General features: G+C 41.9%; 1 pseudogene; it reads right to left on the minus strand.

Moving 5' to 3' along the window:
- Positions 1 to 5,962: 5,962 nt before the first annotated feature.
- Positions 5,963 to 12,473, minus strand: LOC125909517 (40S ribosomal protein S11-like; annotated as a pseudogene).
- Positions 12,474 to 15,889: the final 3,416 nt, after the last annotated feature.

Below are 15,889 nucleotides of genomic sequence, written 5' to 3' on the forward strand. Positions count from 1 at the left end.
ACATTGGGGGAAGGGGGGGGGGGGGAGTTAAGACTAATAGCCGGGGAGGCCCATTATCCAAAAGAAACAACAAAGAAGAAATCAGTAGAGTATTTCAAGAAGTTTTTCCAGTACTGAAGAACTTCAGATCCCAGATTGAAAAGACACAATAGATTTTAAAAATCTGTACCAAAGCACATCATTGTGAAATTTCAGAGACATGGGAGCCAAAGAGAAGATCTGTGTTTCCAAAGGAAAGGGGAAAGTCATACATCAAGGAATAAGAATCAGGATAGCTTCAAATTTCACCAGAAGCAGTGCCTTCAAAATTCAGAAAGAAATTTCCAACCCAAACTTCTGGATCCAAATAAATTATTAATCAAACCTAAGGGTAAAAATTAAGATATTTTTGGTGGTACAAGCTCTCAAAAACTGTACCTCCCATATAGCCTTTCTCAGGAAGCTACTAGAAGATGTGCTTCATAAAAATAAGGGCATAAATTAAGCAAAATGAAGACGTTAGACGCAGAAAATGGGTTTCCACACAGAAGGGAGATGGAAATCCCTGGTAGATGGTGATGGGGTATCCAAGGATGACACTACACCAGGCGTGGAGAGCATACCAACATACTAGAAACTCCTGGAGAGACTGAGAAAGATTAAACTGATAAAATACTTGATGCATCTCAGTATCTTAAGAGTTAGACACCTAGCAAAGAGTAAGAGATTCCTCCTAAAACAGACTGAGAAAAGAACTGAGAGTAAGATCATTTTCTTTGGAGACCCCAGAAAATGGGAGTGAGGGACTTAGAATATTGAGATGGAGAGGTGGGAAATGTTGACCTAAGGGTGCATTATTGAAGTCCTTGCTGTGTGGACAGTGGCAGCTTGATCTTTTGATCAAGTCTTTTGCCAGGTCTCAAAAGACCTGGCAGCCAGGTCTTTTGAGAAGCTGTGCGATAGCTCCCATGATGGTCTCCTGAAAGACAAGTGCCTGGGGCATTTATCTACAGACTGCCACTCATGGTTGAGTTGTTGCTGGGGCATTACGGGCATGCTCCCCTGAAGTGTACTGTGTGCATCTGGCCAGGGAGGCTCCTTAAGGGTCAGAGAAGGCCCTGAAGCAGACAGCTGAAAGAGCAGGCAATAAATCTGAGCCTATTTAGAACTATCCACCACCTCTAAAATCAGAGGTGGGTGGAGGGGATGTTTCTCAAGGTCCTCAAGGTCTTTCAATCAGTGATGGTATCGTTTCTAAGCAAAAACTTATGAAAGACTGGAGTGCCTGGGTGGCTCAGTTAAGTGTTCAACTTTGGCTCAGGTCATGATCTCCCAGCTTGTGGGTTCAAGTCCCGCACCGAGCTCTGTGTTGACAGTTTGCAGCTTGGAGCCTGCTTTGGATTCTGTGTCTCCCTCCCCTACTCGTTCTCTCTCTCTTTGTCTCTCAAAAATAAAAGCATTAAAAAAATTTTTTTTTAATCTAAAACTGAAATCTGACCCCCCCCCACAAAAAACAAAAAAAAACTGGCAGTTAATTAACTCCAGAAAAGCAAAATGGTGTATAGAAAAGAAAAATAAATGATGTCCAGTGTTTGAATGACATAGCATTGTTAACAGCAAATATGAATCTAATCAAAATTACAGCATACTTGTAGTGGGAGAGGACATGGTGTTAATGGATATAAGGTAGAAAAATATCTAGATCCTCATCTTCCATAGTAGGAAATCAATGGATAATACCTAAAAATTAAATATCAAGAAATAGATGGGTCACCTGGGTGGCTCAGTCAGTAAAGCGTCTGACTCTTGGTTTGCAGCTCAGGTCATGATCTCACAGTTCAATTCGAGTTCAAGCCCTGCATCAGGCTCTGTGCTGACAGCATAGAGCCTGCTTGGGATTCTTTCTCTCCCTGCCCCTCCCCTGCTTGAAGTCTCTCTCTTCTCAAAATAAATAAACACTTTAAAAAAAAAAAATCAAGAAATAGCTTATGTGGGGCACCTGGGTGGCTCAGTCGGTTAAGCATCCAACTCTTGGTTTTGTCTCAGGTCATGGTCTCAGAGCCATGAGATCAAGGCCCACACCCACCCGGAGTCAGGCTCTGCACTGGGCATGGAGCCTGCTTAAGATTCTCCCTCCCTCTCTGTCTACTTCTCCCTCCTCCCTCTCCCTCTCTCTCCCCCTCCACCTCTCTCTCAAAAAAAAAAAAAAAATCTACCTTGACAAAGGAGCAAGTCAAGTGTTTTCATTCTCACAACTTGTTATTTATAGAGATCCTAGTCACTTTCCTAAACCTAGAAAACAAAGAAATTTTTAAAAAAACATTGAAAGATTTGGAAAGGAATAAAAATACCATTTGCAAAAAAACTGTTAGAAATCATGAATTTGGAAAAGCGGCTGGATGCACTGCCAGCATTATACATCTGTATACCTGTAATAAAGAGAAGATGAAATTTTAGGATTCCATTTACAATACAGGAGACTATCAAATATGTAAGAAAAATGAGATGCAAGCTCTGTATACTTGAAACTAACAAAACCTCAATGAAATTAAAGAAGACCTAAGTAAATGGCAGATGATGCCACGTTGATGAATTAGGTTTGATATTGTAAAGCTGCCAGTTGGTTTAAAGATTCTGTGTGATTCCAGCAGATACTTTTATGGAGATTGACAAATTGACTCTAAAATTACATAAAATGCAAAGGGTCAGGAATACTCATGACAAGCTTTTTGGGGTTTTTTTGTTTGTTTTGTTTTGTTTTTTAGAGAGAAAGAGCAGGAGCTGGGGAGACAGGCAGAGGGAGAATCTTAAGCAGACTCCATGCTCAGTGCCAGCCTGACAAGGAGCTCAATCCCACAACCCTGGGATCATGACTTGAGCCAAAATCAAAGAGTCAGACTCAACTGATTGAGCCACCCAGGTACTCCAGCTTAAGACAACCTTGAAGAAAAAAAACAAACCTGGGAGTCTTAGGCTACCAGATTTCAAGAGATGATAAAGCTACTATAGCAGTTAAGATAGGGTGACATTGGCATGAAGACAGACAATGAAGTACAATCGTGAGTCCAGAAACACACCCACACTTTTTGACAGATACTGCCCTGGAATGAAGGATAGCCTTTTCAATAAATTATGTTGAAACAATAACAGAATATCAAGGGAATCTTGACTGCTACCTCACACAACAAAAAGAAATACCAGATAGACTGTAAATAATCTAATATATATACAACTATAATTCTTTTAAAATAAAACATCTTCACAAACTTGGGATAAGCAAAGATTTCCCAAACAGAACAGTAAGACTTTGACCATAAAAGGAAAAGTTGGTAAAATAGACTTAATTAAAATACTCTGTTCATCTAAGGACACCTTTACAAGAAGGAAAAGACAAGGCACAAAATGGAAAAGAGACTTGCATTACATATATCCACAAAAGACCTACCCAGAAGACCCAAAGAACTTCCACAAATCATTAAGAAAAAGGCAGATAGGGGCACCTGTCTGGCTGAGTCCATAGAGCACATGACTCTTGATCTCAGGGTTGGGAGTTCAAGCCCCACACTGGGTGTAGAGATTACTTAAAAAATCTTTAAAAACAAAAAAGGCAGACAACACAACAGAAGAATGGACAAAAGATTTTGAACAAGCACTCTACCAAAGGTAACATCCAAGTAGTCAATAAATGTACGGAAATGTATCCAACTTCCTTCGTGGTCAGATGAATACAAATTAAAACAACAATGCAGTACTTTTACACAACCACCAAAATGGCTAAAATGAAAAGGACAGACAAAAACAAATATTGGTGAGATTGTGGACAAGCCAAGGCATTTATACTGCTAGTGGCAATGTAAAATGGTGCAGCACTTTGGAAAACAGTTTGGCAATTCCCTAAAAATGTTAAGCATGGATTTGCCACGTGACCCAGCAATTCCACTCTGAGGTATCTTCCCAAGAGAAAACATGTGCACATAAAAACTTGTATGCAAATGCCCAAAACTGAATTCATAACAGCCAAAAAGTGGAAGCAACCCAAATATTCACCAACTGGGAAAAGGGTAAACAAAGTATGTTCTATCCATGCAATGAAATACTATTCAGCAATGAAAAGGAACAACATGCTGATACATGCTACAATGCAGATGAACCCCAAGAACATGTTAAGTAAAAGAAACTAGTCACAGAGGGGTGCCTGGGCAGCTCAGTTGGTTGAGTGTCTGACTTTGGCTCAGGTCATCATCTCGCAGTCCATGAGTTCAGGCCCCGCATCGGGCTCTGTGCTAACAGCTCAGAGCCTGGAGCCTGCTTCAGATTCTGTGTCTCCCTCTCTGTATGCCCTTCCCCCACTCATGCTCTCTCTCCTCTCAAAAAATAAACATTAAAAAAAAGAAAAGAAAGAAAAAGAAACGAGTCACAAAAGATCACATATTGTAATGATTCCATTTCTATGAAATGCCCAGGAAAGATAAATCTATGGAGACAGAAGGTAGATTAGGGGCAGGTGCACAGGGCAGGGGTTCAGAATACAGAGTGATTGTGAGTGAGCATGAGGTTTCTTTCTGAGATGATGGGAATGTTCTAAAATTAGACCCTGATGATAGCTGCACAACTGTAAACTTATTAAAATCATTTATTTGTACACTTCAAATACAATTTGTACACTTTGCACATTTTTTGTACATTTTATTATACTTTAAGTGTACCTAAATAAAGCTAAACAGAAAAAGCGTATCCAAGGGGTCAGGAAACACTTTAAGAGGTATTCAAAGTCATTAGTTACCAGAGAAATACAAATGAAAACAATAACACCACTACCAAATAAGACCACAGCACAATACTATCACACATGAATGACTAAATGCTATCCCACACTAGAATGACTAAAATGAAAGAAGACAATATGAAGTGTTGACGAGGGTGTGGAACAACAGGGACTCACGTACTGCTTGTAGGGGTGCAAACTGGTACAATCACTTGGAAAAACTAAAGCTGAACAGGCACGTAAGCTCAGAACCCAGCATTTCCAATCCTAGGTGTACATCTCAAAAACATGTTTACCAAAAAGCTATATGACTGTTCCTAGCAACATTATCCATTGTTGCCCCAAACTGAAAATAACCCAAAAGTCCATTTACAGTTGAAAGGGTAAGTTTCGGTATAGTCACAAGTCAAAATACTGCAAGTCAGAAAGGAGGAACTACCAACAAGAGCGTGCACTTCAATCCATATCTCTGAAGGAAATATAGTATTTGGAAATGTAACGATGGGAGGTAAAGAGTATTCTAGTCAGAGGAAACTGCATCTGAAATCAACATAATTGAGACTTAAGCTCCTGTGTCAGGGTTCCTCTGCTCTTCTTTGGTTGTTATGAAGAAAATCTGTAGAACTGGGCTCAGAGAACACCCGGCTGCAGGAGCCAGTGAACGGCCCCCTTGGGGCCTCAGGAGAAATCCACTTCTGCAGTGTCCGTTCAGGCAAGATTGAGGTTCTGAGGGAAGAGAGAACCTGCTTGGCCATGGAGGGTGAGAGGCCTTGAACAACAGTCACGCTGAGACAGATACCCAAAGCAGAAGAAGGAATAGATGGCTTTTAACGAAAGGGCAAATGGATGCTGAGCTGGTAAAAGCAACAGATGTCCTGTGTAGTTATAAACCATCACGTGGCGAAGCTTAAAAAAAAAAAAAACCAGGGGGCGCCTGGGTGGCGCAGTCGGTTAAGCGTCCGACTTCAGCCAGGTCACGATCTCGCGGTCCGTGAGTTCGAGCCCCGCGTCAGGCTCTGGGCTGATGGCTCGGAGCCTGGAGCCTGTTTCCGATTCTGTGTCTCCCTCTCTCTCTGCCCCTCCCCCGTTCATGCTCTGTCTCTCTCTGTCCCAAAAATAAAATAAAAAACGTTGGAAAAAAAAAATTAAAAACAAAACAAAACAAAAAAAAACAACCCAAGCCACTCCCCGTGTGTGAGTGAAATAGTCAAGGATCTGAGTCCTTGAGCACCTGCCAGAGCAACCCAACCATTTGACGTGTAACTGCTCCATATAAACCACTGACCATATCAAGCTTTCAAATATATATTTCTGTTTATGGTTTCTGAAAACCCACGGTGAATACCAGCATCCACTTAAATTTCTTAAAGCGCAGTACCAAGTCTTCTCCTCCAGGATCCCACAACCTCTTGTGCATCCTTTATTAAAGCTCCTATTACATATAATAAGTAGGAATTCTTTTCTCTCGTTTTTTTAAATTGTTTACAATTTATTTTAGAGAGGGAAAGCGAGAGTGGGAAAGAGGGGCAGAGGGAGAGAGGGAGAGAGAGGATCTCAAGCAGGTACCGTGCCCGGCACAGAGCCCAGCATGGAGCTCGATCCTATGATCCTGGGATCATGACCTGAGCCAAAATCAAGACTTGGACGCTCAGCCGACTCAGCCACCCAGGTGCCCGGGAATCCCTTTCTCTCTTAAGGCTAAGGAACAGTAACACTTAGATTTGCATCCCCAGCACCTAACAGTTCCTGACATACAATATGTAGGTAGTAAACATTTGTTGTATTGAACGACACTAGAACGAACATTATGAGTCAGTGATGCAGTAACTCACTCATGTATAACTAATAAATTTTTCTTTGACTCTTAAGAGTCTTGCTCCTGTAAAATGCAGATACATTGCAAATACCTTCCAATTTTCTGAAAGACAGGACAGTATTGGGAGTAAATCATTTAAAAATATTGAGCCTAAATGTATCAGAGTCTAGGCAACAAAACAAGAAACAACACTAGGGGCGCCTGGGTGGCTCAGTCAGTTAAGCGTCTGACTTTGGCTCAGGTCATGATCTCACGGTTCATGACTTCAATCCCCACGTCGGTTGCTGTGCTGATAGCTCAGAGCCTGGAGCCTGCTTCGGACTCTGTGTCTCCCTCTCTCTCTGCCCCTCCCCTACTTGGTGCTCTGCCTCTCTGTCTCTCTCAAAAATGAATAAACATTTTTAAAAAATAGAAAAAAAACAACACTAACCATTTTACTAGAGAATTAATACGTGGACTTGGAGGATTGACAAAGCAGAAATAGGACACGAAGGGAACCAGGAACAACCGCTGCAGGAAGCAATTACTACCAATAAGGGCTGGAGGAACGAAAGGGGCCAGTTTGGGATCACTAGAACCTGGCGACTCAGAGGAGAAGACCCACAAGACTGGCGCTCTGACCTCTGTGGAGGGGCTGCTGCCCGGCTGCCACAGGCTCATCAGGAGCTCAGAGGAAGGGTCCCAGGAAGTTGGGGCTCCTACCTTGAGAAGAGGAGCTGCCGGGCTGATGCTGGTACCTCTGAAGGTGTGGAATAATTCGGGTTCTGGAAGGGGCAAAAGAAGTTGAAGCTAGGGAGATAAGGAAGAGCCAGAGAAATGGAAAGAAAGTTTTTTTTTTTTTTCATTTTCCACTCTTCATCCTCCTCCTTGTGTCTCCAGTTGGTCCAACCTTACTGGAATGGATTCTGAAAATATCTTTTGCAGAATTGCAGCCCCCCACATAACAGAACAGAATATATAGAAGGGTTACTTTGGAACCAAAAGACATTAAATAGGCAAATAATACATCTAGGGGCAATATTTGACCTAGACTGTTATGGAGGGAACACTTCACATATAATCCCCCAAAGAGGGACTAACATGCTATCTAAACAACGCAAATACCAAGAGTGTCACCTAATAAATTATATGTGTCACTTTCCCTTAACTAATTTTCTAGTATCTGTAAAGTTGGAATTATAGAGGCACCAAAAGGAGGTATAATTGCTTTATCTCCATTCTACTGTGGCCCTTTATCTAGGCAGTGCTTTTAGGAAGATTTAATAAAAAAGACTCATGTGATAGTTATCTGCAACTAATGCTAAGTGAATTCTCTCTTCTGCAAATTACTTTTTCCTTGTATTACCATATAATTCTCTATATGGCTACATTTTAACAAGCGCAACTTAGAACAGAAACTTTCAGTATCTGGTAAAGCAACAATAAATTAATATTCTTGACATATATCTTAAAATTAATAAAATGTCATCTAATCAATTATGATTAGCCAAAAGACACTAACATTCTACTTTTTCATTGTGGTTCCATAAATTCACATGGTTAGCTTAAACTCTTCCCAGCCTTTGAAAATGCATGTGGATTCTGGTTTCCAGTATTATAGCATACCCTTCTTTGAGAGAGGCTTCCAACATTCAATTTAATTCAGCATATACCTACCGTGGGTGTCACACTGTACTTGGAGGGATACAAACATGAACAAAACAAAGTCCATGCTCTCAGTGGGCTCACAGTCTAATTTGAGATGGTCATAGGCAAAAGAGCTCTAACACCGGGCAGACTGGCAACATGGTGGAGAGAGATTGGTTCCAGCTGGAGGATCTGTTAAAGTTTTTGTGTAGGGGCGCCTGGGTGGCTCAGTTGGCTAAGTGTTTGACTTTGGCTCAGATCATGATCTCGTGGTTCGTGAGTTTGAGCCCCACATCTGGCTCTCTGCTGTCAGCGCAGAGCCTGTTTCAGATCCTCGTTTTCTCTCTCTCTCTCTCTCTCTCTCTCTCTCTCTCTCTCTCCCTCTCTTTGTCAAAAAATAAATCGGCATTTAAGACTTTTTGTATAATGTGGCATTTGACCTGGGTCTTAAAGATGGTTCCAATTTTCTTTTTGAGATAAGTTGAAGATTATTTGCAAATGCCATCTTATTAGTCTTCATATTTATCAAGCATACTGTAGTTCCCATTATTTTAAAAGTTAAATCTTATCTTCCCAACTTGAAACTGTGTGTGTGTGTGTGTGTGTGTGTGTGTGTTAGATTTACACATACACACTCTCCTTTATCAAACTCTCTACTTGATCTTAAGATAGTAATGGTAGGAATCACTAGAACACAGAAAACGAAGACTTTTTTTTTAATTGTTGCCTTTTCTACACTTTTCCATATATAATTCCCCAAAATGCAAATACAGTAAAACCTTGGATTGTGAGTAACTTGTTCTGCAGGTGTTCTGCAAGACAGGCAAACATTTCTAACACATTTTAAATTGATAAACGAGCGATGTCTTGCCATACAAAATAGTATGGGACACCGAATGTCACGTGATCACAACTGAGCCAATGGGTCTCTCTCTGTCTCACTTGCTGCGGGATTGTGGGTGATCGTCTCCCATGTCGGATGCTAGGTCTCAGGCCATGGTGTTTGTAGAAATCAGTGATTTTTCAGAACGTTGGAAGGTGCCCACAACTGGCACTAGTGTATTTTTTGTCACTTCAAAGCACCTATGGACAGTCCTTTGCTTTTCCATCCAAGAGTAAGCTTAGAAATGCTTGGCTTCATTCTAGGTCAGCCTGCCTGCAGATATAGGTCCTTTCCTCTGCTGCCTTATTGCCAGTTACATTAAATACAGTATATGACGGAGTTTATTAATAATTTACTGTAGTCAACATCCGTGCAAGTGTATACAATGGCCCCCATGCAGAAAAAGATTCCACTGAGCCAATAGATAGCAGTGATTCCATTAGTTATAGTGAAAGGCACCCTACACAATAACCCTCCTCTCTCTTGTCTCCCTCACACCAGCCATGAAGGTTTTCAAAAGTAAGTGCGGGTTAATTTGTTTTTCTTTATATTTTGTATTTTCTTTATTATTTTGTATTGTATTACAGTACTGTATCGTTTTTATATGAATATCTTTGGGTTGTGGAACAAATCATCTGGGCTTCCATTATTTCTTATGGGGAAACTCATTTTGATATGCTTTGGATTACAAGCATGTTTCCAGAATGAATTATACTTGCAAACCAAGGTTTTATGGTACTTTAAAATACTATAATATCACACTTCATACTTGCTTTCATTAAGGCTTACCATACTATATTCCAATTATTGATATTTCTATCTTCTCCTTTGGAATTAACGCCTGAGAACAAGGACTGTACATTAATTCAATTTTGCATCTACAGTATGTTATAGGAAACAGTTACTCGATAAGTAATAAATTAATCTCCATTACTGTCATTCCATCATTATCGAGTACAAACAGCGACAAAGAATCTTTTTCCCATCCATTTATACCTGACTTGTGGGATTTTTGTTTGAAAGACCAGTGTTCCCAATTAGATTCACATGATTACCTATTTTTATAATTTCTGAACATTCTTCTTCAGACTAAGTTAGGGACATGGAATAGCAGTGACTGACCAATGCACTAAAGCCCATTTATGAGTGCCAGAAATGGCATTTTTATTCAACAAATTTTAGTTAGGTACCTGCTATGTACCATAAAGCATATTTTTAGACTATTTCTGTCACACTTAGGCAAAATGTGGCACTCATGGTAGATCAAAGATAAGAGTGATGTAGATTATAAAACAAAGGAATGGAATATAGAACCATCCAGTTAGCAGGGTGGCTCCACGTCTGCCCTGCCCATAAGGACAGAATTTCAAGATACTTAAGTAATCCACAAAATCTTTTTTCTTTCTTTCTTTCTTTCTTTCTTTCTTTCTTTCTTTCTTTCTTTCTTCTTCTTCTTCTTCTTCTTCTTCTTCTTCTTCTTCTTTTTGACTGAGAAAATAACTTTATTTCTTTAGGGGTGTGGGACAGATGTCAAGTTTCAAAACTTCTGGAACTTCTTCTTGGTGCCAGCGGCCTTCATGACTTTGAGCTCGTTGAAGCATACAGTCATGCTCAGGGGTGGGCACTTGCCCACTGTGACGATGTCGCTGATCTGGACATCCTGAAGCAGGGGGACAGGTGCATGGACATGTTCTTGTGGCGTTTCTCAAAGTGATTGTACTTTCTGATGTAGTGGAGACAGTTTCAGGGGGTGACAGTGGTCCTATGCATCTTCATCCTGGTCACCACACCAGACAGAATCCACCCTCAGATGGAGACATTACCAGGAAAGGGGCATTTCTTGTCAATATAGGTGCCCTCGATGGCCTCCTTGGGTATCTTGAAGCCCACACTAGTTTCTGTAGTATCATGGGAGATTCTCCTTGCCAGGTCCTCCAAGCAGGACACTTTTCTTATTTTGAAAGACAGTTGGTGACTTTCGGTAGGCAGGCTCAGTCTGAATGACCACCATCTCCTCGGCCGCCTGAAGAAAAGGTAATCCACAAAATCTTGACTTTTCTGCCACTTGTTGTGTTAATGTTTTTACTGAGTCCTGCTAGCAGCCACAGAGGCACTGGAAAGAGCACACCTTCCCTCATCATTCTGAGGTCCTTTGGTGTCCTTTTTTTCCCCCAGGAGATCGAATCCTTCAAGGGCACAGATATTTCTGCTTTTTCTTTTTAGTTTGTTTTTTATGTTTATTTATTTCTGAGACAGAGACAGAGCATGAGTGGGGGAGGGGCATAGAGAGACAGGGAGACAGAGAACCAGAAGCAGGCTCCAGGCTCTGAGTAAGCTGTCAGCCAGAGCCCAACGCGGGGCTCAAACTCACAAACCATTCATGGCCTGAGCCGAAGTCGGTTGCTCAACCGACTGAGCCACCCAGGTGCCCCTTAAATTTTTTTTAATGTTTATTTATTTTTCAGAAACAGAGCATGAGCAGGGGAGGGGCAGAGAGAGAGGGAGACACAGAATCCGAAGCAGGCTCTGAGCTGTCAGCACAGAGCCCGACGTGGGGCTCAAACTCACAAACCACAAAATTATGATCTGAGATGAAGTCGGACGCTTAACCGACTGAGCCACCCAGGCGTCCCATCTGCTTTCTCCTTTCTGCTCCACATCAGAACCTGCTCTCCAAAGCCTCCATTTATAGCTCCAAAGAGCTAGATGGTGATTCGGTACCTCACCCTCCTTCTCATAGAGGAGAAAAGCCGAGAAAGGGTAACCAGTTGCTCAGGATCACACAGTTATTTACAAGGAGATGGGATTTGAGCTCAGTCCTCTTGATGCCCAGGTGAGTGTTCTTTCCAACATATGAGGTGGTCTTGTATTAATACGTCATTTATAGCCTAATGGCCCTCCTTTTTCAGATATTTGCATTTTCTCAAGAATCACAACTTAAGTAAAATAGTAACATGGAGCTTTATATTAGCTAGGACATTAAGGGAGTCATAGAGCTCTTTTGAGGTTCCTAAAAGTATATCCTATAGCTGCCTACATAACACCCTAATGTTACCCAGGAAGTAACTCACAGCTTGCATTTTATTGAGACAAAGGAGAAGGATAACATGATTGGCACCTGCCATGTGCCAGACATGGTGTTACACATTTTACCTCGGGGACCTCAGTTCATCTTTAAAACAAGTCTGTTAGGTAGCTATGACTATCCCTATTTATAAACAGGGTGCGGGAGTAGAGTATATATTTCTTATGCCTTGTGGCTGTCTGTGAAAACTTTTCCTATGCTGGAATAATTTCCTTCACTAGGAATCTGGACTCTCGGAGGCAGAAACTCAGACTCCCTTTCCCAGCGTCTTAGCAGCCGGGGTACAGATGCTCCCAGCCAGACTCACACAAGTCTCAGTCGGAAAGAGAGCAGCATGAAGCAGCGGTGTTTTCTGGCTTGGATGGAAGAGAGGAGTCTGGTCTTCAGTAGCCTGAATGATGGAGAGTCTTGCATGTAGTGTCCCGCCACCTGTAGCACCGCCAGCAGCAGCCCCGGGGTCTAGCTACGCAGCCTCGAGCCCTAACTATCTGACTCTCCTGGAGATGCTACAAACTATTTAATATCTCTTAATCAATCCCTTTCTGCTTAAACTAGCTGAAGTGGCTTCTATGGTTGGCAACTAAGATCCCAGTCCACAAATCAAAACCACAGTGAGATGCCACCCCACACCCACTAGAATGACTACCATCAAGAAAATAAAGAAAAAGAAAGTAACGAATGTTAGTGAGGATGTGGAGAAATTGGAACCCTTGTGTACTGTTGGTGAGAATGTAAAATGGGGCAGCTGCTGTGGCAAACGGTATGGTAGTTCCTCAAAAAATTAAAAATAGAACTACCCTATGATCCAGCAATCCCACTTCTGGGTATACCCACAAAATTGAAGTCAGGGTCTCGAAGAGATATTTGTGCATCTATATCAATAGCAGCATTGCTCACAATTGCTAAAATATGAAAGGTACCTAGAGTAGTGAAAACCATAGAGACAGGAAGTAGAATGACAATCGCCAGGGGCTGGGGTGGGGGGAAGGGGAAGTTACTGTACACTGGGTACAGTTTCCATTTTACAAGATGAAAAGAGCTCTAAGCTGGTGGTAATGGTGGCAGAACAACAGGAAAGCACTCAGTTCCACTCAATTGTCCACTGAACATGATAAAGACAGTAAATTTTATGTTATGTGCCTCTCAGCACAATTTAAAAACAAAGAAAAGACTGATGGCGCCCAACACTTGCAGAGACGTAGAGCACCTGGGACTCTCGCATTTTGCTGGAGAGCGTGCAGAATGGCACAGCCATGTTGAAAAGCCATATGGCAGTGCCTTAGAAGGTTAAACAGACATTTGCTGTGCAGTCCAACCATGTCGTCTCTGGGTATTTACCCACCTATGCCCACAGAACTTATTCCCAAGCAGGCGTCAGAGAGGGGGATGAAGGGCAATATGAGGGATGCTGTGGTGATAGAACTGTTCTGTAGGTTGACTTCATCAACGTGCATATCCCGCTGTGATGCTGAACCATAGTTGGGCAAGATGTTACCACTGGGGGAAACTGGGGAGACAGTTTACAGAATCTCTACAGCTGCATGGGAATCAGCAATTACCTCAAAAAAATTAATTAAAAAAAAAGAAACTGAAAGAAGAAAAAAAAGTCCCAGACCAATACAAGAAGTAATTTTCCTGGTTTCACACAGCCAAAAAAAAAGGGTAGAACCCAGGTTTGAACCCGGGTCTGATTGGCCCTCCATCATACCCTGCCTCCTTCCTTGGAGACCTTCCATCCAGCGGCAGCGCCTTGTGGTGGAAACAGGGCTGCTCTCCCAGTGAGAAGCACTGGCTTCCCGAGAAGAACCCTACAAGTGTTGCTGAGGCCTCTGAGTGACTAAAAGGATATTCTTCCTTGACTGGTAGGTGTTGAATGAATCTATAAATTTACATGTGCTCTCAGTGAGGTATGGAATACGTTTTATTTAAGATTTACTCTTTGTGGGGGCGCCTGGGTGGCGCAGTCGGTTAAGCGTCTGACTTCAGCCAGGTCACGATCTCGCGGTCCGTGAGTTTGAGCCCCGCGTCAGGCTCTGGGCTGACCGCTCAGAGCCTGGAGCCCGTTTCAGATTCTGTGTCTCCCTCTCTCTCTGCCCCTCCCCCGTTCATGCTCTGTCTCTCTCTGTCCCAAAAAAATAAAAAAATAAAAAAAATAAAAAAAAAACGTTGAAAAAAAAGATTTACTCTTTGTGTTTTTTTTTAATGTTTATTTTTGAGAGAGAGAGAGAGCACAAGTGGGGTAGGGGCAGAGAGAGAAAGGGACAGAGGATCCCAAACAGTCTCTGGGCTGACAGCAGTGCCTGATGTGGGGCTGGAACTCACGAACTGTGAGATCATGACCTGAGCCAAAGTTGGACGCTTAACCGACTGAGCCACCCAGGTGCTCCTGGAATACATTTTAGTAGTAAATGAAATTCCCACCTGAACAGAAAATAGTGTGTAGATTATTATTAGCATGGCGATAATAACAGTAAAGGCTAATATGGATATAGCATGCCTGTAATCCCCATGACAACTTGGAAGGTAGCTAATTCCTGTGTTGCAGATAACACATATGAAGCATAATGAGGTCAAGGAACTTGCCTGACTCCTGACAGATGGCTCACAGCATAACTAGAATGGATCCCAGGCTGTCTGGCTCCAGAGTTCACACTCTTTGTAGGAAAATCAGGTCAGATGATACTGTAGGAAAATAAAGATGTTGCTGTGTGAGGTGCAGGATTTCTATTATGCAGGGAGAAATACTGAAATGTGTATTTTTTATAAGGACCTGCATGTGGATTTGTTTTCGATGCCTCCAGGACCTCACTGCTAATACTTGATGGGCCGTTCCTGTGAAAGCTGCTCACAATGATAGGATTTCCTCCTGTGGTCGTAACTATGATCTTCACTCAATCCTTGGCATGTATGCAGCTTCAAGAGGATCTTATGAAACTGTTTAGATCTTTTGGGTCAACAGACGCCTGAGAATTCAATGGTTGACATGGGAAATGTATCTAGGGTGCCAGTAGTTTCTGTTTGTTTGTACAAAAAGTTATTTAGAAACCAGTGAATAAGCATCACAGAGTCTCTGTAAGGAGGGCAAGTTGAGAGGACTTAAACTATTAACTCCATTCAAGAAAGGGGTGCATTTTTATAACAATCTATATGAAAAGAAATCTCACGATAAGGAAAAAGTATTTTTAAAGTGCAAATAATTCACACTCCCTGTCCTCTCTTCCCTCCTCCCCCACCTTATCACACACATGAATATTTCTATTTCGATACTGGGTTTTTTAAAAGCAGATTTCTATTTCTTTAGCCACATAATTAGAGTTACCTAGGGGAGCCTGGGTGGCTCCGTCGGTTAAGCGCTCGACTTAGGCTTAGGTCATGATCTCATAGTGAGTTCGAGCCCCACATCGGGCTCTGTGCTGACAGCTCAGAGTCTAGAGCCTGCTTCAGATTCTGTGTCTCCCTCTCTCTGCCCCTCCCCTACTCATGCTCCATCTCTCACTCTCTCTCTCTCTCTCTCAAAAATAAATAAACATTAAAAAAAAATTTTTTTTTAAATAATAGAGTTACCTAATTTGAAGCAGCGTTGTGGCATGGCAGGTGGAAAGAATACAAATCAGAATACAAACCAGAATTTTGGCCTGTTTGCTGCCTAAAACAATTTTTATTTTTTGACTCTGAATGAGTCCTTTACCTTTTCTCTGTGTCTTCAAATTTCTTCAAATACCCTTGGGAAGTAGT

The sequence above is a fragment of the Panthera uncia genome (assembly GCF_023721935.1).
Source record: "Panthera uncia isolate 11264 chromosome B3 unlocalized genomic scaffold, Puncia_PCG_1.0 HiC_scaffold_1, whole genome shotgun sequence".
In the NCBI taxonomy this organism is placed as follows: Eukaryota; Metazoa; Chordata; class Mammalia; order Carnivora; family Felidae; genus Panthera; species Panthera uncia.